The following is a 27052-nucleotide window of genomic DNA, read 5'->3' as shown; positions in this document are numbered from 1 at the left end:
GGTAACTTAGTCTTCTGTAAGTAATCCAGGAGGGCTTGGGTTACAGCACCTTGATCTGGGAGTTGCGAGCCTAGACCGTAGAGGTCCTCATAATAAGCCTGGAAACTATCCAGAATCTGGGAAGTGAGGTGGACCACCGGACCCGCAGGTGACTTAATTGAAGGGACATGCATGGCCGCCCTTTTGTCACGGAGTGCACGTGCTATCAAGCGCCCTGCCCTGTTACCCCATTCATACGAAACGCTAGAGCATATCTGCCTATATCTATTGTATTTTTTATCAATGCGGACCTGGATGTCTCTCCGCACCTCCAACAATTCCCTCAACACCTCCCCCGACTGTGACGCTTTGTGTTGAGACTCCAACGAATGTAGGCGAGCAAGAAGATCTGACTGCTTCTGAGAGGCCTCGCGTTTAATTCTCGCACCATGGTTAATGAGACCTCCACGGAGCACACATTTCAGCGCCTCCCATTTAATTTGTGGAGAGGTAGAGTCGCTGGCATGATCCCGTGTAAAATTGGTAACAGCCAACTTCAAGTCAGCCAAACATAACGTATCGGAAAGAAGTGATTCGTTGAGTCTCCACACAAATTCCCCTCGTTGACTATTAGGAAGAGAAAGGTCACAAAACACTGGAGCGTGATCCGAAAATACCATAGTGCCAATCGAGGAAGAGAGGACCTGGGGAAGAAGACAGTGGCTAACAAAGATATAGTCCAGTCTTGTGTAGACCTGTCGTGCATGGGAGTAAAAAGTATAGTCACGTGTGTCCGGGTGCGACAGTCTCCAGGGGTCTGACATTTGCAAGTCTCGGAGAAGCTTACGTATTCTATTCAGTTTCGTGAAGGAGAGGGCGGAGGTCCCAGAGGAGCAATCTAAGGAAGGAATCAGATACACGTTAAAATCACCACAAACCACAAGGGTACCTTGAGAGAACGATGTGAGGGCATCAAGCACTGACTGTATGAATGACAGTTGGCCATGGTTGGGCGCATAAATATTGGCAATAGTATATGTTCTACCTTGCAGGGAACAAGTGACAAAAATATAGCGGCCCTCATTATCTAATTTAGTGTCAAGAATCTGCACAGGGAGGGATTTATGGAACAAAATGGAGACCCCTTTAACCTTCTGCGAGGGGACACAACTATGAAAGCTAGTGGGGAAGTATCTGCTGCGGACCACCGAAGCATGGTCACGCAGCAGATGAGTCTCCTGTAAACAGAGGACGGAAACACGTTGCTTATGCATAGAGTACATAATTTTCGCCCTCTTTTCTGGGACATTGAAACCCTGGACATTGAGGGAAGCTATCTTAATTGACATAGCTGGGGGCATAGTTAACACAACCAACTGAGAAGGCGCTGAGAGGTGGTGTAGGTGTGAAAAGAGAGAAGGGGAAGAGAGAAAAGGCAGGAAAACCGGGAGGGGAGGTATAGGGTCAAGGAGGGATGAAGGTCAGAGGGCGAGGGCAATACAACAGGAGGGTACACAAAAACCAGACAAAAAAAAATAAAAAATAAAAATTCAAAGACAGGGGGAGTACAGCAGAACGGAGGGAACGTCTGCAATCTAGACAATCTAACTATAGCTCAAACTATACAAAGACAGGGGTATAATCCTGTCTCAACCTATCGGGGGTCGGTCAGCCAAGAGGCACGCAGGCAAAGACAAGTAAAGGAAACTGAAAGTAGTAGAAAAGTCAGCGTAAAAGGAGCATCCGAGGCCAGGCAGCCGCCCGGGGACAAAGAGAATAGAGAGAGAAGGAAAAAAAAACAAGCCGAGAGGGGCGTCCCGCAGGTGTGCGGGGGCAGAGTGGGGAGAGGAAGAAAAAAAAAAAGGGGGGGGGGGGGGGAGAAAGAAGATAAGTCAGCAGCGGCATAAAGAAACAGCGGAAAACAAGGCATGGCAATATGGAGGTCCCCACGGAACAAACCATACAACAAGTCAGGGTCACAGCCAGTCCATCAGGCTCGGTAGGGAGGCTCCTCAACGCTCGCCATACCATCTGTTAGCTGCTTTACAGGCCTCTCATCTTTTTAAGTGGGAGAACTTGCACAATTGGTGGCAGCCAGAAAATAAAGAACAAAAACATCCAAGCTTGTGTTTTTTTTTTTTTTTTTTACTATAATTTTGATTATGTATGTGTTTACTATAACACTGATTATGTATGATTGGTGATTATTAAATTTGGTGACTAAAATGTTATTTGCTCCTAAGTTTTCTAACTTATCCATTGGCTTCTAAGTAAATTATTTCTAGTCAGATAGTTAGAGAATACTTTTTGCTTTGCCATATAGAACCAATCTTTTTTTTTTCTGTAAATATACTTTTATATTGTTCACTTTTTTTTCAGACTAGAGAAGGAAAAAGCTTCTGTGTGTCCCCCCCGCTAGCAGGCCTCACTTGAAGGCTGTCACCCTGTCATTTTAGTGACAAGTCTCATAAGACCATCCAGCCTTAATTGTTGCTTAGTCGGAAGCCGCCATTAGAAAACTACTTGCTGAACACGTCTCATCATTGTCACCAAGTCACTTTGTTTCCTAGTGAGACAATTATTCTGAGCGGTCACTTTGCTCAGACATGACGGTGACCTTTTAAATCGCGCATCAGTTTTATATGCATATTCACTCTTGTCTGATATTTAGTAAAAGTAAAGGACGTGTCTCTTTTTAAAAAAAATAAAATAAATAAAATTTCCTGTTATTTTTATTCTTTTTCTCCTTTAATTACTTACATTATGGCCCTGTATTTACTAATGTTTTGCATTTTTCCCTAAGTTTTTATTTTTTAACTACTGTTCTGAGCTCAAATCCAACACATCTTCTGTGGAAACATTAGTAAATATGTTGGGATATTTTTGCCCCTTTTTCATGTTTTTCGAAGTAAAATGGATCGTTGGTCGGGCTTTTCGAATTCTTGCGCAGACACAATTTGCTGCACAACCAGACAAAACAGGTCAGATTTCTAATAGTAAATCAGGGACTATGTGTTAGAGCAGTGATCCCCAACCTTTGGCTCGCCAGCTCTTGCACAACAACAACTCCCAGTATGCTTTGATGAATAGCTGCTTGCTGGGTGTTGTAGTTTTGCAACAGATGGAGGACCACAGGTTGGCAATTAGTGGATTAAAGCCATCTTTGTTATGAAAGTACATTAATATCCACTAGGATAAGTAGCACCCTATTTGACAGATGGGTGTACTAGAAAGGATGTTGAATCTGACCCTTTGTTGTTTATGTAGGTACAGCAAAATTTATTTGGCCCTGGTACTAAAACGCAGTCAGAGTTTGCTAAATGGATAAATCACCATTAGAGCTGTCGGGCAGCGTCTCTCTCTCTGTCTCTCTCTCTCTCTGTCTCTCTGTCTCTCTGTCTCTCTGTCTCTCTGTGTCTCTGTGTCTGTCTCTCTCTCTGTCTCTGTGTCTCTGTCTCTGTGTCTCTGTCTCTGTGTCTCTCTCCGTGTCTCTGTCTCTGTCTCTCTCTGTGTCTCTCTCTGTCTCTCTCTCTGTCTCTGTGTCTCTGTCTCTGTGTCTCTGTCTCTGTGTCTCTGTCTCTCTCTCTGTCTCTCTCTGTCTCTCTCTCTGTCTCTCTCTCTCTCTGTCTCTCTCTCTCTCTGTCTCTCTCTCTGTCTGTCTCTCTCTGTCTCTGTCTGTCTCTCTCTGTCTCTGTCTGTCTCTCTCTGTCTCTGTCTGTGTCTCTGTCTCTCTGTCTCTCTCTGTCTCTCTCTCTCTGTCTCTCTCTCGTACGGCTTTGCTGAAAGTAACGGCACCCAGTATTCCTGCTGTATTGACTACTGTAGAGCGACAGTCTCTTAAAGGAGACCCATCAGTCCTAAACACCAAATAAGTTTTAAGAATATGTAAAATAGATGTTTTACTTTGGGCTTTGCTGGTTGGTGTAGTGCTCCAGATCAGTATGTGTCAACTGACAGATGGATCACATTGGTTGTCACTTACAGGGGCCAATCACTGTGTGTCTACCTGGCCTTCATTCTGTATATCAGTGGTCCCCAACCTTTGGTTCTGCAGCTGTTGCAAAACTACAATTTGCCTGTCAGTCATGGGAGTGGTATTCTTGCAATATGTATGGGAATCACTGTTGTATCTGTACATCATGAGAAAAGAGAACTAGTAATAACGTTATTTCCTATGTATAGACAAATCTGCATAGCAGGGAAACTATACAGAGCTAATGGGCCACTGCAGGTGTGATACTCCAAACTATATTAGTGGAGGACCCCCATATATACCAGACTGGGGTGTCGTTGGATCAATGATCTGGGTAGAACTTGTTCATAATATGAGTGCAAAAAATACAGCTCTCTTACACTGGTGTGAATCTGCTTACCAGCTATCTCCGCCATAAAAATGCTTGTGGAACACATTTGGGGGAATACTATCCTAAGAATAAGCCATCAATGTGGCTAAATGAGGGGAAAAGGCTGTGTGGGGGATGGCTATATGAATCTATATTTACCTCCATTATTGCAGTCACACATTTTCTCCAAATCCTGCAGCCCTACTGCATGGTTGTGTTTATATTAATCCTTGATGACAAGGTGATTTTAGTGCTCTTAATGCTGTTAATGGGTTGGGGAAGGGGTCACCACCAGTGCTGCCACACACCTCACAAGGAGAGTCCGGGTCGGGAGGAAAAGGGATGAGGCAGGAAATCGCACAGCTATGGTGTCAGGGAAAGGGCACGGTACCCCTGGGGGTCAGTAAACTCTGACCACGGCAGGCAATGGACAAGGAACCACTCGGAGCTATCAGCTGCAGCAGCCCTGCTTTTCTTAATTCCATGAATATAGTGCACCTCCCTGTGCCAATCCATGATAGTCGGGAGTAGCACCGACTTTTATTGCCTTGGGATAACTCTACGTGTGTCCCCCAGCAGCATGCACACTAGCCCTTTTTTCAGGTTCTTTACCTGGCCTGGGAGCATGGACAACAGGAGCACCGGGGTGTTACGTGGTAGAGCAGTGTTGGTTATATGTATAGTAATTAGGTATATTATATGTATAGTATACCCCCAAACATTCAGGCCTCTTGAAAGGAAAAAAAAATGGCGGAATGTAAGACTACTTTTTTTTTTTTTTTTTAAATCAACTGGTGCCAGAGAGTTTTAAACAAATTTGTAAACTACTTCTATTAAAAAAATCTTAATCCTTCCAGTACTTATTAGCTGCTGAATACTACAGAGGAAATTATTCTCTTTTTGGAACACAGAGCTCTCTGCTGACATCACGAGCACAGTGCTCTCTGCTGACATCTCTGTCTATTTTAGGAACTGTCCAGAGGAGGAAAAAATTCCCATAGCAAGGTGCTCTGGACAGTTCCTAAAATGAACAGAGATGTCAGCAGAGAGCACTGTCCTCGTGATGTCAGCAGAGATCTCAGTGTTCCAAAAAGAGAATAATTTCCTCTGTAGTATTCAGCAGCTAATAAGTACTGGAAGGATGAAGATTTTTTAATAGAAGTAATTTACAAATTTGTTTAACTTTCTGGCACCAGTTGATAAAAAAAAAATAATAATAATAATTTCCACCGGAGTACCCCTTTTTAAGTAGATATTTGACAATACATTTATGGTTAAGGGTTGGTCCTAAATGTTTCTGAGTCTAGTGTTTTTAATGTATCTTAATGTGGAATCTGTAATGTTTTTGCATCTGTAAATCTACACATTTCTTTGTTTTCCAGTCCTGTAGGTAAAACCTTTTGGATTGATTGCCATGATGTTATCCTGTAGTTGACAGGAAGTCAGCTGACCCAGGACTGACCACTTCCTCTGACACACTGAAAACCATGGGGAGAATTGTAGAGGAATAATGGTGCATTTTCCTATAGCAACCAATTGCAGCTTTTATTTTTTAAAGGCCTCTTAATTATAAAATCTCCCACTGTGATTTTCTGTGGGTCAGGCTGTTGTCCCAGTTACAGTAAAGAAACACAGGAATGCAACTGTGCTGGAATAAAACAAATGGCTCTGTAGAACTAATGATTGTGAGTGCAGTACAATAGCAATGCTTATAAAACTTAAAGGAATACTCTGGGTTAGTCATTTTTACATTTTTTTTTATTTTTTTATATAAACTTTATTTTTTTTACTTTGCTGCATTGTGACTCATCTTCCACAAGAAGGAGAAAGAGGTGCCCCATTGACGCTGTGTGTGCGACACCTGGGGAGCATTGGTAGGCAAATCCAGTTTGTGTAGTTGTTTGTTTATTTATTTATTTTTTTTAAAGCCTGCATTGTAGGAACCCTGAAAAAAGCTAGAAAAAAAAAAAAAAAGGAAAAATAACTCATAAACTTGGCGTGCTCTTTTAATTGATTTACTGGCCATCTGCTGAATGTAGGAGTGAATCAGCCATGGCAGGTACCAAGGCCTTCAGAAGGATCCCCACAATCTTGTCGCCGGAAGCTGAATCCTACCCTTGACCAACCGTTGATGTATGCTGCTATTAGGCAATTTTTTATTATTATTTTTTTTTTTATAGCTAATTGAAAGGATAGATCTGCCCCAGAAATAGTGTTACATAACCATCTCACCAGGTGATAATGGCAAACTTATTCTGGGGACAGTACCCTCCTGTTCCAGTTTTGTGGTCCTGCCTCCTGCATGCTTATTCTATAGCTTGTCTCTGTTTGGCCCGGCTCTTCTCTATGTTCTGACTCTTGTTTTACTGCTTGGATTTGGGATCATCTATTTTGCCCCTCTTGTTTGACATGAGACCTAGAATCTGACCTTTCTTACACCCTTTGTTGCCTATTTTGCTGTCACATCCTGCAGTCAGTGAGGTCTGTGACCTGGGGATTTGGACTTTTGGAATAAAGAAGCATCCCTTATAATTCCGCACCTCAGTTTTCTCAGCAGCAGACTAATTGCAGCCTTGAGGTTCTGCTACCAACAAATATTTTGCTGGGAAGTATTTACATTTTTATTTGCTTTAGGGCATGCTTTGTGACCTCTGTAACTGATGCAGACAGGGGGTGGGGGAGGCTGAGCTCCTATTGTCTTATCTAAACACTGGTGTAATTTTTCACTGTATTACTGTACTAATAATTTTTTAGCAGCTTACTCCTTATCAGAGAAAGAACGTGAAGTTTTAGCTTAGTTTTAGGCCTAGAAGTGAGAATGAAAGTTTCAAGATATCTGGATTATTTTATAATACAGTAACATTTTTAAATATCTTTAACATAAAAACTTGACTTATACAATAGATTATTTTCTTAATATGATTTGTGAGACATCTTCAAATTGGATTTGACTGTTTTGTTTTCTAGAAATTGGCAGAAGATGTGACATATTATTTAGGTACTATACTGCGGCAGCTTGCTGCTCCATCTGCAACATTAATTAGGGAAAAAAGAAAATTTCGATCCGATCAATTACACTTTCAGATTTCATAACACGATGCCAAAGGAAATAATTATTTCATTTCTGCATGGTACTGTAGGAGAGATCAGCAGTCGGTATCACATGTATTCACACAAAACATTAGGAACAATATCAATGTATTAATCCGTCAGTAAACTAAATATTAACCTGTCTTATTCATTGCTATGATTCATGCCAAAATGGGCACTGCACAGCTGGCAGCGCGTGGCATTAACCCAAGGGTGAATAATTCCATTAAAAGCTGACCTCTGTTTTTCTACATGCTCATTTTTTGAGGTTGCACTGTAACTTGCATAACACATTTGCAAATATTTGAGCTAAACATTTGTGCTAAGGGTCTCATGGGGCATAGACATGACGAAAACATAATTCTGCCACTGTAGAAATCAGTGCACAGGCAATATTGTGTACAGTACTGAGAATCTGCGTATAAGACAGGAATAGTGCAGATGGAGCGAATACAAAGGCGTGCAACCAGGGTAATACATGGAATGGGTGAACTACAGGACCCAGCGTGATTATCAAAATTTAGTTAGAAATGACAGCTGAGGAATGACCTAATAACAATGTATCAATATCAATACAGAGTCTTCTCCCATTATCTTTTTTTACCCAGGGCTGTATCTATTGCCAGAAGGAAAAAGGTTTCTATACCAACATAGAAAGGAGATTCTTTACTGTAAGAGCAGTGAGGCCTTGGGATCCTGTGTCAGAGGAGGTGAACTCACTAGAACTCTCATGGCTGTTATATCATGTTTGGAGTTGTATCTTTGCAACATCTGGGGAACACTGATTCAGGAGCATTAGGCTGAGTTCACACTAGCATAATATGTATGTATTTATTTTTTATGTCTGGGACACGACCAGCCTGATGGCAGTTATCATACCCACAGTCGGGCCAGGACTTGTGACCATAATACAGACTAAATAATTCATCCATATTAGGGTAGCATAAACCCAGCCCAACAGTGTGACTGATGAAAGGGTTCTGTAGCCATCTCTGAGTAAGGCTAGGTTCAGACTACGGAATCTCCGGGCAGAAAATTTCAGCCCGGAGATTCCGAGTGCGACCAGTGCTGACTGAATCAATAGGCGGTAGGACCGCGCGGACACTGCAGTCTCCAATAGACTGCAATGTGTTTCTTCAGGCGGAAATCCACGTTGAAGAGCAACCCCTTTCTTCAGACGGAAATTTCCAAGCGTATTTTCCGTTCACAAATTCCGAAGTGTGAATTTGTGAACGGAAACCCATTCACTACACTATACATTTTAGCAAGCGGAATTTCCGCCTGCAATTTCAAAGCGGAATTGCAGGTTGAAATTCCGTAGTCTGAACCTAGCCTAACAGTGACAACTTTAAGATTGAGGAGTCTTGGGGATCACTAAAATTATTCCTATGGCCAAGGTGTTCAGTGTGCGTGTGTGTATGTGTGTGTATGTGTATATATAATATACCCACTATATCAGCTCAAAAATATATCTTGAAATCTTTCTTAAGATTATCTCCATCTCAGCTTGTTATCCCTATCTTCAGAATGAGCGGAGCACACAGTGCTTGTGCGGACACCATGCCTGCATGAACACCACTCCATTTATTCTCTATGGGGCCACTAAAGGGTCTAGATCTAATTGCAAATGGTTCTTCCTGTGCAGCAACGCTGTAGCCATATTTACGATAAATATTAAGGCTAAGTGTGTCTGCCATTTGTCCCACTATATGGGATCAACAAACAGATACCTTTTTATATTTTGAGTATAGATGAGATCTAAATATTTATAACTCGTGTAAAATCAATGCAATCTTTAAAAGGGAGCTCTGGTACAGAACATCTTCTCCCCTGTCCGCAGGATAAGGAATGAGTGTCTGATAGTGGAGGGGTCTGACTGCTGGGACCCCCTATAATCTTCTGCCAGGTACCACGACACTCACCATGTTCAAAGCGACCTCCCCTCCGTGCGCAGATTACTGTCGACAATGGTATGAAGCGGTGGCCGACACGCCCCTCCATGTATCTCTATAGGAGTGCCGGGGATACAGCACTCGTGTATCTCCTGCCCTCGCATCGAGATACATGGACAGGCATGTCGGCCACTGCTTTGCCGAGGAGCCAGGCAGGAGATAACGGGGGAGGCTGACCTCTGGATAGGGGATAAGAACTGATGTACTAGAGTTCCCCTTTAAAGGGGTACTCCACTGAAAAACATTTTTTTTTATTTTTTATTAACTGATGACAGAAATTTAAACAGATTTGTAATTTACTTCTATTAAAAAAAATCTTAATCCTTCTAGTACTTATAAGCTCCCTGTATGTTCCACAGGAAGTTCTTTTCTTTTTGAATTATTTCTTTTCTGACCACAGTGCTCTCTGCTGACACCTCTGTCAATTTTAGGAACTGTCCAGAGTAGGATAGGTTTGCTATGAGGATTTGCTCCTGTTTTGGACAGTTCGTAAAATGGACAGAGGTGTCAGCAGAGAGCACTGTGGTCAAACAAAAGAAAAACTCCACTTTAGCAGCTGATAAGTACTGGAAGGATTAACATTTTTTTTTATAGAAGTAATTTACAAATTTGTTTAACTTTCTGGCACCAGTTGATAAAAAATAAATAAATAATTTTACCCCTTTAACCTCTTAATGACCAGGCACGTACAGTAACCCCCCGACCTACGATGGCCCCGACATATGATAAAATCGACATACGATGGCCTCTCAGAGGCCATCACATGTCGATGTCAGCATCGACATACGATGCTTTTATATGTCGGGGCCATCGCATTAATTGCTATCCGACAGCGCAAAATGCTTAAGCTACTGTCGGATAGCAGTTTAAGCATCCCTGGCAGGTTTGCTTACCTATTCCCGCTGCTCCTGGTCCACATCGCGATCCTCCGGTGTCTTGCGCATCTTCTCCAGGGTCCGTGCCTTGCTTTTCGGCGCCGTTATTACGTCACTACGCACGCCGCGCCGGCACAGCAGCGTAATAACGTCACCAGAAAGCGAGGCCCGGACCCTGCAGAAGATGCGCAAGACACCGGAGGATCGCGAAGAAGACACCGGAGCAGCGGGACAGCATCGGGAGCACCTGGGACAGCATCGGGAGCCCTGAGGACCTGGTCCGGAGCGACGGGGACAGGTGAGTACAGCTTCCTATACTTTACATTGCACGGATCCCTCAACATACGATGGATTCGACAAACGATGGGTCGTTTGGAACGAATTACCATCGTATGTTGAGGGACCACTGTACTCGTACGTCCGTGGGAATTTCGCATCCCGCCGCCTGCTGAAACCGAGGCGTCCCCCCATGTCGGCGATCGCGGAAAATCTCATGTCAATTCAGACATGCGATTTTCTACTATTCCGGGCTGATTGGGTCTCTGGTGACCCGATCAGCCCGGAAAATAGTGATGATCTGGCCTGTCAGTGACAGCCCAGATCGTCTTGCAGGGTAGGAGTGAGGTCGCACTCCTATCCCCTGCCATTGGTCAGAACAGATTCTGACCAATGGCAGAGCAGGACAGTGGGTTGCCGTGGCCAAAGGCTGTCTGGGCATGCTGGGAGTTGTAGTTTTGCAACATCTGGAGGGTCACAGTTTGGGGACCACTGTTACAGTGGTGCCCAAACTGTAGCCCTCCAGATGTTGCCAAACTACAACTCTCAGCATGCCTAGACTGCCCAGGCATGCTGGGAGTTGTAGTTCTGTAACATCTGTCCCTTCAGATTTTGCAATTTTCATGAAATGTTTGAAAATTGCTGCTCTACTTTGAAGCCCTCTATTTTTTTCAAAAAGCAAAAATATGTCCATTTTATGATGCCAATATAAAGTGTACATATTTTATTTGTGAATAAAAATTAAATTTATTTGGAATATCCATTTTCCTTACAAGTAGAGAGCTTCAAAGTTAGAAAAATGCTAAATTTTCTAAATTTTTATGAAATTTGGGGATTTTTCACCAAAAAAGGATGCAAGTAACGACGAAAATTTACCACCAAAATAAAGTAGAATATGTCACGAAAAAACTATCTCTGAATCAGAATATTCAGTAAAAGCGTTTTAGAGTTATCAATTCTTAAAGTGACAGTGAAAATTGGCCTGGTCCTTAAGGGGTTAAGGCCTGAAACTATATTCTAATTTCTATTGTTGTTGGAATCCATCATCTACTTGCTGACAGACTCTGCCATAGCAGCTTATAACGCTTATCTGCCAGGTATAAAGACACTAAATAAGCTGGGAAATATCAGCTCTGAAAACTCAGACCGAATTGTGAATGTATCACTGCATTATTACTATTATTAGACACACTTTGACTGGGAATCAGTACATTGTGTATTATATTTACAAGGTTACTTACGGTAGCTTTTTCATGTAGATTAATACTATACTTGGTGATGAAATCGTGTTCAGGGCTATACCCTACCTGTGTGAGTCCTTGGTTCCCTTAGGGAATATGTATGTGTTTTTTTGTTTTGTTTTGTTTCTCTTCAGTGGTTTATTTGATTTGGATTTTTCCTTTTCTACAATGTACATGTTTCCTATGATCAATTATAAGCATTTTAGATGCAGAAACTCATCACATGATGTCCAACGGCAAGTTGTCAGTAAAATTGCTGGGAATATTTTTGTGTTTTTTTTTTTTTTTTAAATATTGCTTTATGATTTGGACGCAGCATGTTAATGTTCTGACCCCTGGAATTTAGACATAACTCCAAGCAGAAATCCTTTTCTAATAACATTTTCTAGGCTGCCTATGGACTTTCATTCCATCTCTCAGTATGATGTAGGATTTGTGTTATCTCTACTTTTGTGTTGCTTTTTCAGCTATTTTGAAAGCTGATTTTTTTTTTTATATTTTATATTATGATGTTAAATGTAGTAATGTGTTCAGAATCGGACTGAGACAAGCATTACCTTGTAATGCTGACCTATATTATTATACCTTGTTACAATAGTGTTGCACTGAAATGAAAATTTTGTGCCGTAACTGAAAAATGAAGGCTGTGCTTGGCCGAAAATGCATTGCCCCACCCACTGAAATTTTTTTTTTTTTTTTAGAGGATTATTTAATATACATACTGGGCAGATTACTTAAATGCTCTGCAGCTGACCCAAAACTACTAGTTTTCAGTCAACTGCAAACCATTGGGCAGTTGGGGCATGCTGGGAGTTAGTTGGTTACTAAATACTACTCCCAGCATGACCTAGATCTCTGTAGACTGGGGAGAGAGGCCTGGACCCTGGTGAGAGTGCAGGATAGCCCAAGGCTGCACTAGGTTGCTGTGCCCCCCGGGCTCCAGGACAGTGATCATCTGGAACCCCAGACTGTATTGTCAGACTACAAACGGAAATCCTTCCCAGCTCATTCCCCTGACTGACACAATGACATGCCCCTACTGTAAGACACTCCCCCCAATCAACCCAAATTTTTCATTCGCCAAAATGCCGAAAACACCATTTTTGGTAGGTGATTTTCGGCTCCCGAAAAGTCTGTGCATCACTACTGTTAAATTGGCATCTACAGCTCTTTTACAGGTCTGTTTGTCTCAATTTTATACCACAAACAAACTGCATACTGTTTGATCTCTGGTCGTGTAAGAATAAACGCACAGTGCATTCAGTATTTACTTTTAGTGTGAACTGCTTTGACATCGTTTAGACAGTCGAATCGGAATGCCGTAAAAGAGGATATTTCCGATTTACAGTACAGTTAAGGCATCAGGTTCATAATGTATTACTGCCAAATCTATGCCAGAACGACACTCTCTCTATACGTCTGCCTATATAAGTAAAGAGCACACATGCTTATGTAAGAAGATTATATTTTTTTTCTGGCATATACGCCAACATTACACTACAAATGTGTTGTGAATTTTTCCTTCACTCTCTTCGGTCTGACCAATATACTGGCATTTGGAGAAAAGGGGAGACAGTAGAGGGTTACACATGCCTATATAGGAATTTTTGTAGTCTGTGTGTAGTAAGTATACTGAATGGGCATATTAGAGCTTGCTGTCCTCTGACAAGTGGGTCTTTCCTGTAAGGACAAGTTGTAGTGTGAATACTAATTCGATGGAAAAATTGAGTGACCTGAGTGACTTGGAGTGAGATCTCGTCATTGGGGCCAGACTAGCAGGGACCAGAATCACACTTCTAACATTTTGGTGTTTTCTCATGCAACGTTGTGGAAAGTATATGGAAAATGGTGTAATCAGAAAAAAAAAACATTTCGGAAAAGAGAAAACAACTCAACAATCAAGCACTGAACAAAGATGTCAGGAATTGTTCTGATTAATAGGTGGAGCACAGTCAGGAAACTGCAGACGAATACAACACTGGTGTCCAGCTAACGTGTCTGAAGGCACAAGTTCCTTAGCACAGATTGGCCATAACAGAAGATGACCCGCTCTAGGGAGATTTGCCCAGATTTATCAAACAATATGAGACAAAAACTGGAGCAATTTACTTCGCTTTGATATCTTAATAAGCTCTGGTAAAATTAAATCTGAGCTGTGATTGGTTGTTATGGACAGATCACTCCAGTTTGATAAATATGGGCCATTGTCCCTTAGGCTGCATTCACACCACGTTTTGACCTTCTGATACACAGATACGATTTCGGAAGCTCAAAGCTGACAACGATCTGGTCCGCAGCCCCATAATAGTTAATGGCTCCATATCTAACTGTACCTGTCCGTGCACAGATACGATTTCATGCGATTTTGAGCTTCTGAAATCGTATCTATGCATCAGAAGGTCAAATCATTGTGTGAATGCAGCCTAAGGCTGCATTCACACCTCGTTTTCAGCCTACGGTTGCCGGAACTGGCTGGGGGAGGTGAAAACCGGGCCCTCCCATACCCCAGCCAGACCGGCGCTGAAATCCATTTACTTTAATGACCCTACCGGAGTCAAACGGTGACTCCGGTCAGGTCATTTTTGACCCATATGCGGTTTCCTGACCGGACCCAAAACCGTAGTATACTAAGATTTTAGGTCCGGTCACAAAACCGGATAAGAGTCAAAAATGAGCCGGACGGAGTCACCGTTCAAGTAAACTATTTCAGCGCTGGTCCAGCTCGGGTACGGAAGCCCCCTCCCCAGCCAGATCCTGCAACGAGGTATGAATTCAGCCTAAGGGAAACAGAATGGCAAGATTCCAGGGGACAAAAGAGTGAAACTTTTATAATGGAGAAGCAAAAAAAAACATGGCCTGGTCAGATGGATCTAGATCTCTGTTAAAAAATATGGCCTGGTCAGATTGATCCAGATCTTTGTGAAAAACGCAGCCTGGTCAGATGGATCCAGATCTTGGTGGCACCATGCTGATGAGAGGGTCAGTATTTGACCCAAGCATCATGAACCACCAAACCCTACCTATCAGGTGTGATCAGCCCAGGCTGATGGAGGTGTCTTAATGTTATGGGGAATGTTGTCTTTATACACCCTTGGTTATTTGATACCTGTAAATGGACATTAGGAGTAGGGCTTATCTAAGCATTGTGGCTTACAAAATGTAACGTCTTCAAAATAGCCGACTGTTAAAAGGACAAAGCGCCATTCACAAGGGTCTTATAGTTACCGATTGGCTCCAAGAATGGGACAGTAAGTTTTCCTTGCTTCCTGAGCCTTCCTATAGAGACACTAACTGGAAAAATTGTCCCTGTCTGCGTGGGCCAATATTCCTGCAAAACGACTTCATCACCTAGTGGGATCTGACTCATGATGAATTGCTGCAGTTCTGAAGGCCAAAGGAAGTCCAGCAAGCTATTGGATGGGACACACTAATAAAGTGGCTATTCGGTGTAAGTCAACATTTCAGCTATATACACACAAGAAAAGGAGATTATTGTTTTAATCTTTAATTATGACTAATTGTAAAGTAACTTAATTTTTATTTTAATGCTTTAATGCATGTGAGCATACCCTAGCTACAAACTGATTATTGCAGACCTGGGACTATGGGATTATGTTGCTTTTCTGCGACATGCATTCCTAGGCCAATATCTCAGCAGGTTTGTGCTGACTCACCTGGCAGCCCAACAGTTAAGAATCATTTATGTAGCGCTTGACTGCCCTCCTCACAATCGCACCTTTCCTCCTGCTCATCTGATTAAGATGTAAATGATGGATGAGCGCAGGGATCCAGGAAGCCGCTGTAATCATTTAGCTTCAGGCCTATAATATAGGGTGCTGAGATGCAGAGATCTGAGGAATTGCAGAATTTATTAAACTGCGGGTTACAAGGCTTAAAAGTAAAAAAATGACACCAATCAAATGTTACTATTGTGAGTAACAGGCAACATGTTCATTCCGTATTTAAAGGGGGACTGTAGGAGGTGACAACATAGTGTTAATATTGTCTAAAAGGAAGCAATGCATGTGTACCAGCCATAGTTAAATACTATGGTGCAGCATGTACATTGAAAAGAGACCTGGATTGTGTACATAAGATATTTTTTCCTGGTAGAACTTACATATTTTCTTGTTAAATAAATACATTTATACAATTTATTCAGCTCAGAAAAGTGCCAGACATGACCTGTTCTAAATCATCATCTGATAGTTATGAAATGTTATGATGATAGTTCACTAAACTGCAAAATCACGCTTTACCTTTTAGCAGTCTCCTTTTCTGGCTCCCAGTACTCAGATATCCCCCAGAATTTATGGTAGGTCAGAATAATCTCACCAATCCTGCAGGAAAACTCATACAAACTCGTATGGCATGTAAACAAATGACCTCTTGCTATTAGATATCATTGGCTTACATGTAGTCTTGCAGATATTGTTTTGTCTGTATTATTGCCACAAATCCCTGCTGTCATTTTGAGTCATAAGAACCGTGATCAGGCAGTGTTGCATGCGGCTTTATTTTTTTCTGTCAAATGTCATAAAATCTGTGATGCTGGTTAGGAGCATAACTTATGTATATTTGATGAATGAAGGCATCAGTACAATGCGAACATGTAGTCACAAAATAAAGTGAGGATGTTCAATACATCTGTCTCCATCTTATCCATGTTCTTAATTCTACTGATGCAGCACGTCCTATGGCAGGCAAAACAATTTGCTCATCTTTAAGTGGATGCTTGAGTTTCCAATGAGGTAAGAGGCAGATAGGCTTCCATAAAACTGTGCAGCCGTAACTATCCAGAGTGGTAATGACTGCTACTTGATTTGTGCAATTGTTAATAAGTAATTGATTGTACACATGATAGGATTTGTTCCCATATTTTATTGGTTGTTACCTGATTGTGACTGTCATTAGACAAAAGAATAGAAGTGCTACATTGTGCGTGAACAGTGTTTGCATTTCAGAATTAACGCCCAATGTTGCTAATGGATTTTAAAGGGAAAGTGACAGCAGAATCACCTGCACTGATTTAAATATACAGGTTTATAGTGTTTTTAATCCTTATAGAAATGCAATTTACCTTGTCCATATCGATGCAGCTGTTGCTGTGATGTCATTATTGATGCTAATATGCAAATGTTTTCTTGTGCACAATGGAGGCGAGTTCCAGTTTCTTTAGCAATGTACTACCCATCCACTCCGGCCATATATCCCTCCCCCTCCATCAATATAAATTCCCTCTTCACTGTCATGTTGGCTGAAATATGAGAGTCTACGCATCTGACTTCCAGGTGTAGTGCTTCAACGGCACATGCGCACTGGTTCCAAAACTTTGCAGTCACTTATGCATAGACTAAAAATAGAATGGGGGAATAAAATGGAAAAGGGGCCGCTCCCTTGAGTATTATATCAGAATTTTTCCCACCACCACATCGCTTCTCGGCCTTTTGGCTAAGATCAAGTGTAGTATCTGTTCTTATCAGTCTTTCATGCCGGTGTACAGTAACGCCGGTATGGGGCTGGTGGGGATGGGTGCTGCATGGAGGATGCAGGTGTACCGGGGCTTTCCGGGGCTGGTTCTGAGGAATCAGCTCGACGGCTGCCCTGATGTGACCTGTTCCCTCCGGGTCTCGCCATGAGGCTGAGAGGGTCTAGAGCCGAGGTACTTTTGTGCCTCGGGGAGTGGTGACCCCGAGGTGCCGAAACTCACTGGGAGGATAGACTCACTGAGTTGAAGCACGGGCACCATAATCTCTTCACCTTGTGGCACTCACCTCTTGATTCCCGGCCTTCTGGCTAGGATCAGAGAAATTTTTATAGATCCGGCCGGATATCCGGGCAGTATATCTGCACACATTCACTTATTTATTTCTTTTTTGTCTCACTGTGTCACTTTTTGCGTGTTGTGTGTTCACAGGATTTGTCAGGATGCGGTAGCCCTTCTGGGTGTCCCTCCTGGCGGTCTAGGGGAGGTGTGTGTGGCCATTAGGTTCCGCACCTCCCTGCAAACACCCCGGGTACTCCTGCTTTGGCAGGGTACCTACCGTAATCGGCTCTGCGGGCAGATACCTTGGCTAACGCCAAGGGGGATGCCGGGAGCATTTGTGGTCCCCTAGTAGCTTCGGCGAAAAGGGACATCGAACCTGGAACCTCGCAGGTACCTTTTGGTCCGGAGGCGAAGGGTAAGATTTGTTGGGGGGCCTCTCTCCTATCGGAGAAGGGCTTGCGATAGACCGCATCCTTTGTGCACGTTTTTTTAGTGTAACACGTTTGCACTTTTTCTTGCACTTTGGGTGAATCGAAAGCACGTTCCTTGGCTTTAAAAAAAAAAACACACATCAAAGTAATAAACTGGCCTTGTGGAGTTGTGCTAGCGATAAGTACAATTCTATGGAAGGCGTGAAAGATGAATCATAAATGAGCTGCTGCACTGTGACCTGGTCCCACACCTTGTAGGAGCAGATAAACAGCATGGATCTGTTGAAGGACAGATCACGGCTGCACAGCCTCACCTCAGGACACTCCATCAGTTATTCTGGTGGACCTGAAGAAGGCACATGGTAGTGCCGAAACGCGTTGTCCTGCTGTTTACCCAATAAAGTCTTTGATGTCCTGTGCATCTCCTATGGTCGTGTTTATGCCAGAATTAAGCAGCAACTCTAAGACCTATTTTTGTCCAGTTTTTATTTCTGTTGTGCATAGACTGATTAATCCTAAGATCTTTACCATAAGCAAAAAAGGTAGGCTTAGCCAAAAAGTAAATAACAATCCGGGTGCTGCCTATTACAACAAACAAACTATTACAAATGACCAAAAAGGGAAAAGGCTTGTAGCAATGATTATGGTATAAGCCTTCCTTTTGTGGTCCTTCAGAATTAACCCTTAAATCTGAGATATACTGTACTGTCTGTGCTGATAAGGAGGAGGCTGCTGAAAAATGATCTGTACAGCATTATAGTGAAAAGTGAGACCAGCAGATAGCAAGACAGTAGGAGACAGCCATATCACTCCACACACACACACACACACACACACACACACACACACATACATACATACATACATGTATGTATGTTTGAATAATTATTTATTTTTTTTTAGAATATGCTATAATCTAGCAATCCTGCTCGTTGCTTCTGACTCCTTGCTGGGATGTCTAGTGTGGTATCAAGGCCACTTATATAGCCAGCGTGTGCTAAACCATCACTTCCCACAATCATTGGTCTGGGTGTTGAGACTCTAAATGATTTCTAAAATGAGCAGGGAGAAGCATTCGGCTGTGCTCTGCTTCTCCCTGCTCTCTGCTTGAGGCCAGATTTGGGCCCATAAACTTACTATAGGAGTCCCTTAGCGTGCACTTCTCTCAGCTCGTTCTAGAGACTGGTGGAGGTCTGAACAACCATAGTCCCATTGACTAAAACCTTCGACATGTCTTTACGACATGTCACAAGCTTTTGGAAGTGGTGGTGCTTAATTAAGAAGAAACTCCCAATCTTCTTTTTTTTTTTTTTTTTGTTCCTGGGCAATAATGTTCTGTCTACACAGGTTCCAACTGGGGTTGTGTCCTGTCTGTTTACCACCTTTCTTAACCTTCTGACCATTCAGGTCTGCCTGCCTAGACTGTTTCTAGTCTGCACCCATGATTTGAAATCAATTATTACTGTTGCTATGTGAAATTTTGGAGCATCCTTTTCTTAACCCCTTAAGGACATAGGGCGTATCCATACGCCCCCGTTTCCAAGTCCTTAAGGACCGAGGGCGTATGGATACGCCCTGAGCATTTCCGGCCCCCACCGCTAGCCGGAGGGGAGCCGGATGCCTGCTGAAATCGTTCAGCAGGCATCCCGGCATATCGCCCAGGGGTGTCATTATGTCCCCCCATGTCGGCGATTGCCACAGATCGCTGGACAATTCAGTCCAGCGATCTGCGGCAGATTCCGGGTCAATCGGGTCTCCAGTGACCCGATGACCCGGAATTACTGGCTGATCGGGGCTGTCAGAGACGGCCCCGAACAGCCATTGCCAGCAGGGGTGAGGTGGCACTGGTGCCACCTCACGATCGCCCTGATTCGTCGGCCGGATTACCGGCCGACCAATCAGGGCGCCTGCTGCGGGTGTCACTCCCGCAACCCGCTCCGCCCCTCTTCCGGAGGACGTGAGCGGGTGCGGGAAGACGACCCCCGGTGCTGGGGACCCCGATCCCCGGCGTTAATGTTGGGATCGGGGCCCCAGGAGCAGCAGCAGCGGCGGAGACGACGAGGGACTGACCTGTGCTGCTGGATCGTTGGAGGTGAGTGACAGCCTCCTGCTGTTGCTTAGCAACAGCTCCCAGCATGCAACAAGGGCATGCTGGGAGCTGTAGTTATGCAACAGCAGGAGGCAGACCACCACAACTCCCAGCATTCCCTTATGGGCATGCTGGGACTTGTAGTTTTGCAACAGCTGAAGGCACATTCTTTCTATGTAAAAGTGTACCTTCAGCTGTTGTGTAACTACAACTCCCAGCTTGCACAATCAGCTAAAGTGCATGCTGGGAGTTGTAGTGGTGCATCTGGTACATATAACTACAACTCCCAGCATGCCCGTTGGCTGTCGGTGACTGCTGAGAGTTGTAGTTTTGCAACAGCTGAAGGCACACTGAGTTAAGTAGTAAACCAGTGTGTCTCCAGCTGTTGCATAACTACAATCCCCAGCATCCCCAGCCAATGTAGTATGCCTCCGGCTGTTGCATAACTACAAGACCCAGCATGCCCTTCCGCTGTCCGTACATGCTGGGGGTTGTAGCTTTTGCAACAGCTGAAGGCACACTGGTTGCAAAACACTGAGTTTGTTACCAAACTCGGTGTTTCACAACCTGTGTGTCTCCAGCTGTTGCAAAACTACAACTCCCAGCATGCACTGATAGACCGTACATTCTTGGAGTTGTAGTTTTGCAACAGCTGGATGTTTCCCCCCCCCCAATGTGAACGTACAGGGTACACTCACATGGGCGGAGGATTACAGTAAGTATCCGGCTTCAAGTTTGAGCTGCGGCAAATTTTCTGTCGCAGCTCAAACTGCCAGCGAGAAACTACTGTGAACCCCCGCCCGTGCGACTGTACCCTAAAAACACTACACTACACTAACACAAAATAAAATAAAAAGTAAAAAACACTACATATACACATACCCCTACACAGCCCCCCTCCCCTCCCCAATAAAAATGAAAAACGTCTGGTACGTCACTGTTTCCAAAACGGAGCCTCCAGCGGTTGCAAAACTACAACTTCCAGCATGCACTGATAGACCGTCCATGCTGGGAGTTGTAGTTTTGCAACAGCTGGATGTTCCCCCCCCCCCAATGTGAACGTACAGGGTACACTCACATGGGCGGAGGATTACAGTAAGTATCCGGCTGCAAGTTTGAGCTGCGTCAAATTTTCTGCCGCAGCTCAAACTGCCAGCGAGAAACTACTGTGAACCCCCGCTCGTGTGACTGTACCCTAAAAACACTACACTACACTACCACAAAATAAAATAAAAAGTAAAAAACACTACATATACACATACCCCTACACAGCCCCCCTCCCCAATAAAAATGAAAAACGTCTGGTACGCCACTGTTTCCAGAACGGAGCCTCCAGCTGTTGCAAAACAACTACTCCCAGTATTGCCAGATAGCCACTGACTGTCCAGGCATGCTGGAAGTTTTACAACAGCTGGAGGCCCCCTGTTTGGGAATCACTGGCGTAGAATACCCCTATGTCCACCCCTATGCAATCCCTAATTTAGGCCTCAAATGCGCATGGCACTCTCACTTTGGAGCCCTGTCGTATTTCAAGGCAACAGTTTAGGGCCACATATGGGGTATCGCCGTACTCGGGAGAAATTGGGCTTCAAATTTTGTGGGGTATTTTTTGCTATTACCCTTTTTAAAAATGTAAAATTTTTGGGAAAACAAGCATTTTAGGTTAAAAAAAAATTTTTTTTTTACATATACAAAAGTCATAAAACACCTGTGGGGTATAAAGGTTCACTTAACCCCTTGTTACGTTCCCCGAGGGGTTTGGTTTCCAAAATGGTATGCCATGTGTTTTTTTTTTTTTTGCTGTCCTGGCACCATAGGGGCTTCCTAAATGCGGCATGCCCCCAGAGCAAAATTTGCTTTCAAAAAGCCAAACGTGGCTCCTTCTCTTCTGAGACCTGTAGTGCGCCAGCAGAGCACTTTTCACCCCCATATGGGGTGTTTTCTGAATCGGGAGAAATTGGTCTTCAAATTTTGGGGGGTGTTTTCTGCTATTACCCTTTTTAAAAATGTTAAAATTTTGGGAAACCAAGCATTTTAGGTAAAAAAAAATTAAAAATGTTCACATATGCAAAAGTCGTGAAACACCTGTAGGTCATTAAGGTTCACATTACCCCTTGTTACGTTCCCCGAGGGGTCTAGTTTCCAAAATGGTATGCCATGTGTTTTTTTTTTTGCTGTTCTGGCACCATAGGGGCTTCCTAAATGCGGCATGCCCCCAGAGCAAAATTTGCTTTCAAAAAGCCAAATGTGACTCCTTCTCTTCTGAGACCTGTAGTGCGCCAGCAGAGCAATTTTCACCCCTATATGGGGTGTTTTCTGAATCGGGAGAAATTGGGTTTCAAATTTTGGGGGGTATTTTCTGCTATTACACTTTTTAAAAATGTAAAATTTTTGGGAAACCAAGCATTTTAGGTAAAAAAAAATATTTTTTTTTACATATGCTAAAGTCGTGAAACACCTGTGGGGCATTAAGGTTCACTTTACCCCTTGTTACGTTCCCTGAGGAGTCTAGTTTCCAAAATGGTATGCCATGTGTGTTTTTTTGCTGTTCTGGCACCATAGGGGCTTCCTAAAGGTGACATGCCCCCCAAAAACCATTTCTCCTTCCCTTCTGAGCCCTCTACTGCGCCTGCTGAACAATTAACATAGACATATGAGGTATGTGCTTACTCGAGAGAAATTGGGTTTCAAATACAATAAAAAATGTTCTCCTTTTTACCTTTTTCAAAAATTCAAAAATTGGGTCTACAAGAAAATGCGAGTGTAAAAAATGAAGATTTTGAATTTTCTCCTTCACTTTGCTGCTATTCCTGTGAAACACCTAAAGGGTTAAAACACTTACTGAATGTCATTTTGAATACTTTGGGGGGTGCAGTTTTTATAATGGGGTCATTTATTGGGCATTTCTAATATGAAGGCCCTTCAAATCCACTTCAAACGTGAACTGGTCCATGAAAAATAGCGAGTTTGAAAATTTTGTGAAAAATTTCAAAATTGCTGCTGAACTTTGAAGCCCTCTGGTGTCTTCCAAAAGTAAAAACTCATAAATTTTATGATGCAAACATAAAGTAGACATATTGTATATGTGAACCCAAAAATGTTTTATTTTGAATATCCATTTTCCTTACAAGCAGAGAGCTTCAAAGTTAGAAAAATGCTAAATTTTCATTTTTTTCATCAAATTTGGTGATTTTTCACCAAGAAAGGATGCAAGTTACCATAAAATTTTACCACTAAGTTAAAGTAGAATATGTCAAGAAAAAACAATCTCGGAATCAGAATGATAACTAAAAGCATTCCAGAGTTATTAATGTTTAAAGTGACAGTGGTCAGAATTGCAAAAAACGCTCCGGTCCTTAAGGTGAAAAAGGGCTCGGTCCTTAAGGGGTTAAGCTCTATGTTGTGTTGTTCCTCTGTTGTTGTTACTAGAAATGTATCACTAAATATACAGTTAGGTGTTACCAATTTGGGGGGAGGGCGGGGGTCTTCTGCTTTGATTTGACAGTCAGCTAAGCGCCCTCAGCTGATAACATGCAGTTGTCATTGTAGTCATACAATTCTAGAATAAATTACAAAGGAGCGAAGAGGCATATGAACAGATGATCCAAATTTGCTATTTTATGTTCAATACGAGATTTTCCAAAAACAGAGCGAGCGATCAAGACAGGTAATCTAAGCATAATTGGGGAGATTTATCAAAACCTGTGCAAAGGACAAGTTGACCAGTTTCCCAAAGCAACCAATCAGATCCCTTTTTCCATTTTTAAAAACCTGAAAAATAAAACAATCTAATTGGTTTCTATGCACAACTGGTCAGTGTTTCCTTTGCACTGGACTCGATGAATCTCCCTAAATGTTTCAGCTTAACTGTACAGTAGCTTACCTAAATCATACTCTGAAGCCCAACCAACAGGATCAGTGAGCAACTCTGCTAAAGCCATTTTAGTCTCCCTGATTCTTGACATAGTGGTGCAAGATTGAGTTATGTTCACACCTCTGGAGTGAGATGTCTCGCTCCAGTTTTTCTCTTGAAATTGATCTTGGCGTCCATCTGGAAGCTTGCTCCTCGGGCTCCCATTAAAACCCAAGCCAGATTAAAAGAGCCACCTACGGTTTCCATTAAAAGCGATTCTCGCTAAAACTGAGCTTTTTAGACATATAAACAATAAGTGCGGGCCCTCTGGCTGCAGTTGCTGAATTAATTGATGATTTAAGTCTAAAGCTTCTAGAAACTTGAAATGAGAAATAGAATAAGGAAAGCTTGAAAGGCATTGATTTCCACACAGGCGTAACAAGAGCGAATATATTAATATCTGAAGCTAAATACCTCTACCTAGTAGGTTTTACTGCTTGAAAAAAGTTGCAATCTGCATGACAGAACCCACAGCATATCCCATGTGAGCAAAAAAGAGCTAAGCACAAGGCATACACAAAAACCCCCACAATATTCTCTAATAGCCTATGCTGCACTATATAACAAGAAATAAAAATTTCCGCAATTCTGCTTTGATGCACACTAGCCTGGCCACATTTCAATGTAAAAGGCACTCCCTAGGCAGCCCCTTTTTAAGACAAAAAGTGCATAGTTATTTTTAATTAATTAAAGACCGTTTCAATAAACTATGAATTTTAGGGGGGTCTTTCCAACCTGGGACTCTTAACACACAGCAGTTCCTTGTAGAATGCTCTGTACTTTGACTTAGCATTCAGGCTCATAATTTGACTTTGGGTTCATTTATAACGAAAGTTATTTTTCCAATCTTCCCTTTTGCTACAGATGGGCTTTCAAATGCATTAGTCATTGCACTTGCAGTTATGAGACCTGTCTTATATTGAGTAATGTTATGTTACATTGACTTTCCAGCTTATTATTATACTCCGTTTAAAGCCATGATGTTATATAATAGATAGCGTGTTTTGTTCACCATGTGAACAGAAGGGAAAACTAATGAAGAAAGAGCTCGGTGGTTGGATCATGGAACAAAAACCTTATATGAAGACGCCAGGAGCAATTATTAATCAGAGTTTAACAAGCCAAATGAATGGCAGAACAGAGATGAATCCACTGCGATCATTCTCTAACCTTCGGCTGTCTGCAGAGCTGGCTCCCTCCAAGACAGATGCCGTCTCCCACTCAATTTATTTCATAAACCCTTGAGTGGAGCTCATGGCAGCACATTGTGTTCTTCTCTGTACAAGATCTTCATTCTGTTTCACCACTGACACCTTAGTGCTAAGATTCCCTATCGTTTGGCAAAACAGTTTTTTATACACCTATTATGCTGTTTTACATAGGTAGGTGTCCCTTCTAAAGGAGTGTATGTAGCTTTGTAGTAACTGTAATACAGACACCTAAGGACTGTGTAGGAGGCACTGCACTACCTTTTTGGAAACACTAGTAAACAACTAGATAATACTCCCAGCCACATAAATAGCTGCATAACAAGCAATGACTTCGCTCCACCCCGCTGTCAGATTTGACGTGACTGTTTAATTTTGTTTCTACACTCTTAGTGCACTTTTTAAATGGAAGGGTCAATGAAATATAACTGGAAAGCCCCCAAAGAACATTAATGGATATTCCAGTGTTAGAAAATGTTATTTAAATAAAGCTTACCCAAAGATATATAACTTGCTAGTATAGTGTTTTCACAAACTGCACTTGTTTCACCATATTTTTGCTTGTATTAACCTTGACAGAAAGTTGTGTAGTCCTTTCTGTAGCTGCCTGGTTTTTCCCTTTTTCCCAAAATGACACATTATCCTGTATCAGGAGGTGTTGCTTCATTTTGTCTCAGGGGCAGGGCTTGAGCTCAATGACTTTGCCCTACATCCTAGATCATCATCTCCCTGTCATATACACATATACTTATTTATCTTTATTGGGACATTTAGGGAAGTATGATATGTATTTACAGTAAGCTGCCTTGTGCTGAACAATGCCACAGGCAGAGAAGCAGACAGTAAATGAATACAGCAGCTTCTGCAGTTTATTCTGCTCTGTTACGTAATGTTTTGTAACAGCTCTGGGCAGAGAACTGGCATGAGTGCTGTGGAAGGGGAGTAGATGTGATGGAGGAGAAAATAGCAACACATTAAATATCTTTTTGCAGGTTTCAGAGCTGGGGCTATCAGTCAAGCAATGCAGTTTTCTTCTGCAGCACTTTTATTTATTACCTGAAGACAGAATGACACTTTTAATCTGCTTTGAAATATCAACATAGTATATTCATAGAGGACTTCCTTCACATTGGGATTCTACTGGTTCCAATTATCGCTGTTGGGTTTTCCCTTTTAGTTTCTCATCCATTTAGCCTGCAGTCCTCCAGTAATACACCTCTTCAAACCAGTGGGTAAAGGATTACAGAACTTCATATTTGTGTTAGATAATTTCTTGTGTGGGCCAACAGTGGAGAGGATGGTGGGCGGAAACATGGTACAGTTGCCCATAGCAACTAATCAGGTTGCTTCTTCAGTTTTTGAAAAGGCCTCTAAAAAAATGACAGAAGCAATCTGATTGGCTGATAAGAGCAACTGCACCACTCTTCCTCTACATAAGTTTGGATAAATCGCCGGTGAATGCTTGACTTCAGATTCATCCTATTCATATTAAAAACCCATTGAGCTTGAATCACACGCCTCTGCTTTATATTTACACCACCTAAACCTGATTTGTGTCACTCAGCCTCATATTTACATTCCCTGAACCTAATACTCCCTCAGCCTCATATTCACATTCCTTGAACTTAATACTCACTCCCTCAGCCTCATATTCACATTTCCTGAACCAAATACACACTCCCTCAGCCTCATATTCACATTCCCTGAACCTAAGTTACCCCCAAACCACATATTCATAACCCAAACTTTATTCACCCCCTCAACCTCATCTCCACCCCCATGAGCCTGGTTCCATTCACCTCACTAATTTTATGAATATTGCAGGTAAAAACCAATTAGGAAAATCCCAATATCTAAGGCATGTGTGGTGGGGGTGGGGGATAGCAAT

General features: G+C 42.5%; 1 protein-coding gene and 1 pseudogene across 4 annotated transcripts in view; both read left to right on the top strand.

The window, feature by feature from the left end:
* Positions 1-27052, top strand: part of SLC39A11 (solute carrier family 39 member 11) — a 499832-nt gene that overhangs the window by 181606 nt on the left and 291174 nt on the right. The gene's annotated exons all lie outside the window — the stretch shown is intronic.
* Positions 17188-17297, top strand: LOC130297815 (U2 spliceosomal RNA; annotated as a pseudogene).

This window comes from Hyla sarda, chromosome 13 (genome assembly GCF_029499605.1).
Source record: "Hyla sarda isolate aHylSar1 chromosome 13, aHylSar1.hap1, whole genome shotgun sequence".
In the NCBI taxonomy this organism is placed as follows: domain Eukaryota; kingdom Metazoa; phylum Chordata; class Amphibia; order Anura; family Hylidae; genus Hyla; species Hyla sarda.
Note: the sequence above shows the minus strand (reverse complement) of the source record. Positions and strands in the feature narration are given on the sequence as shown.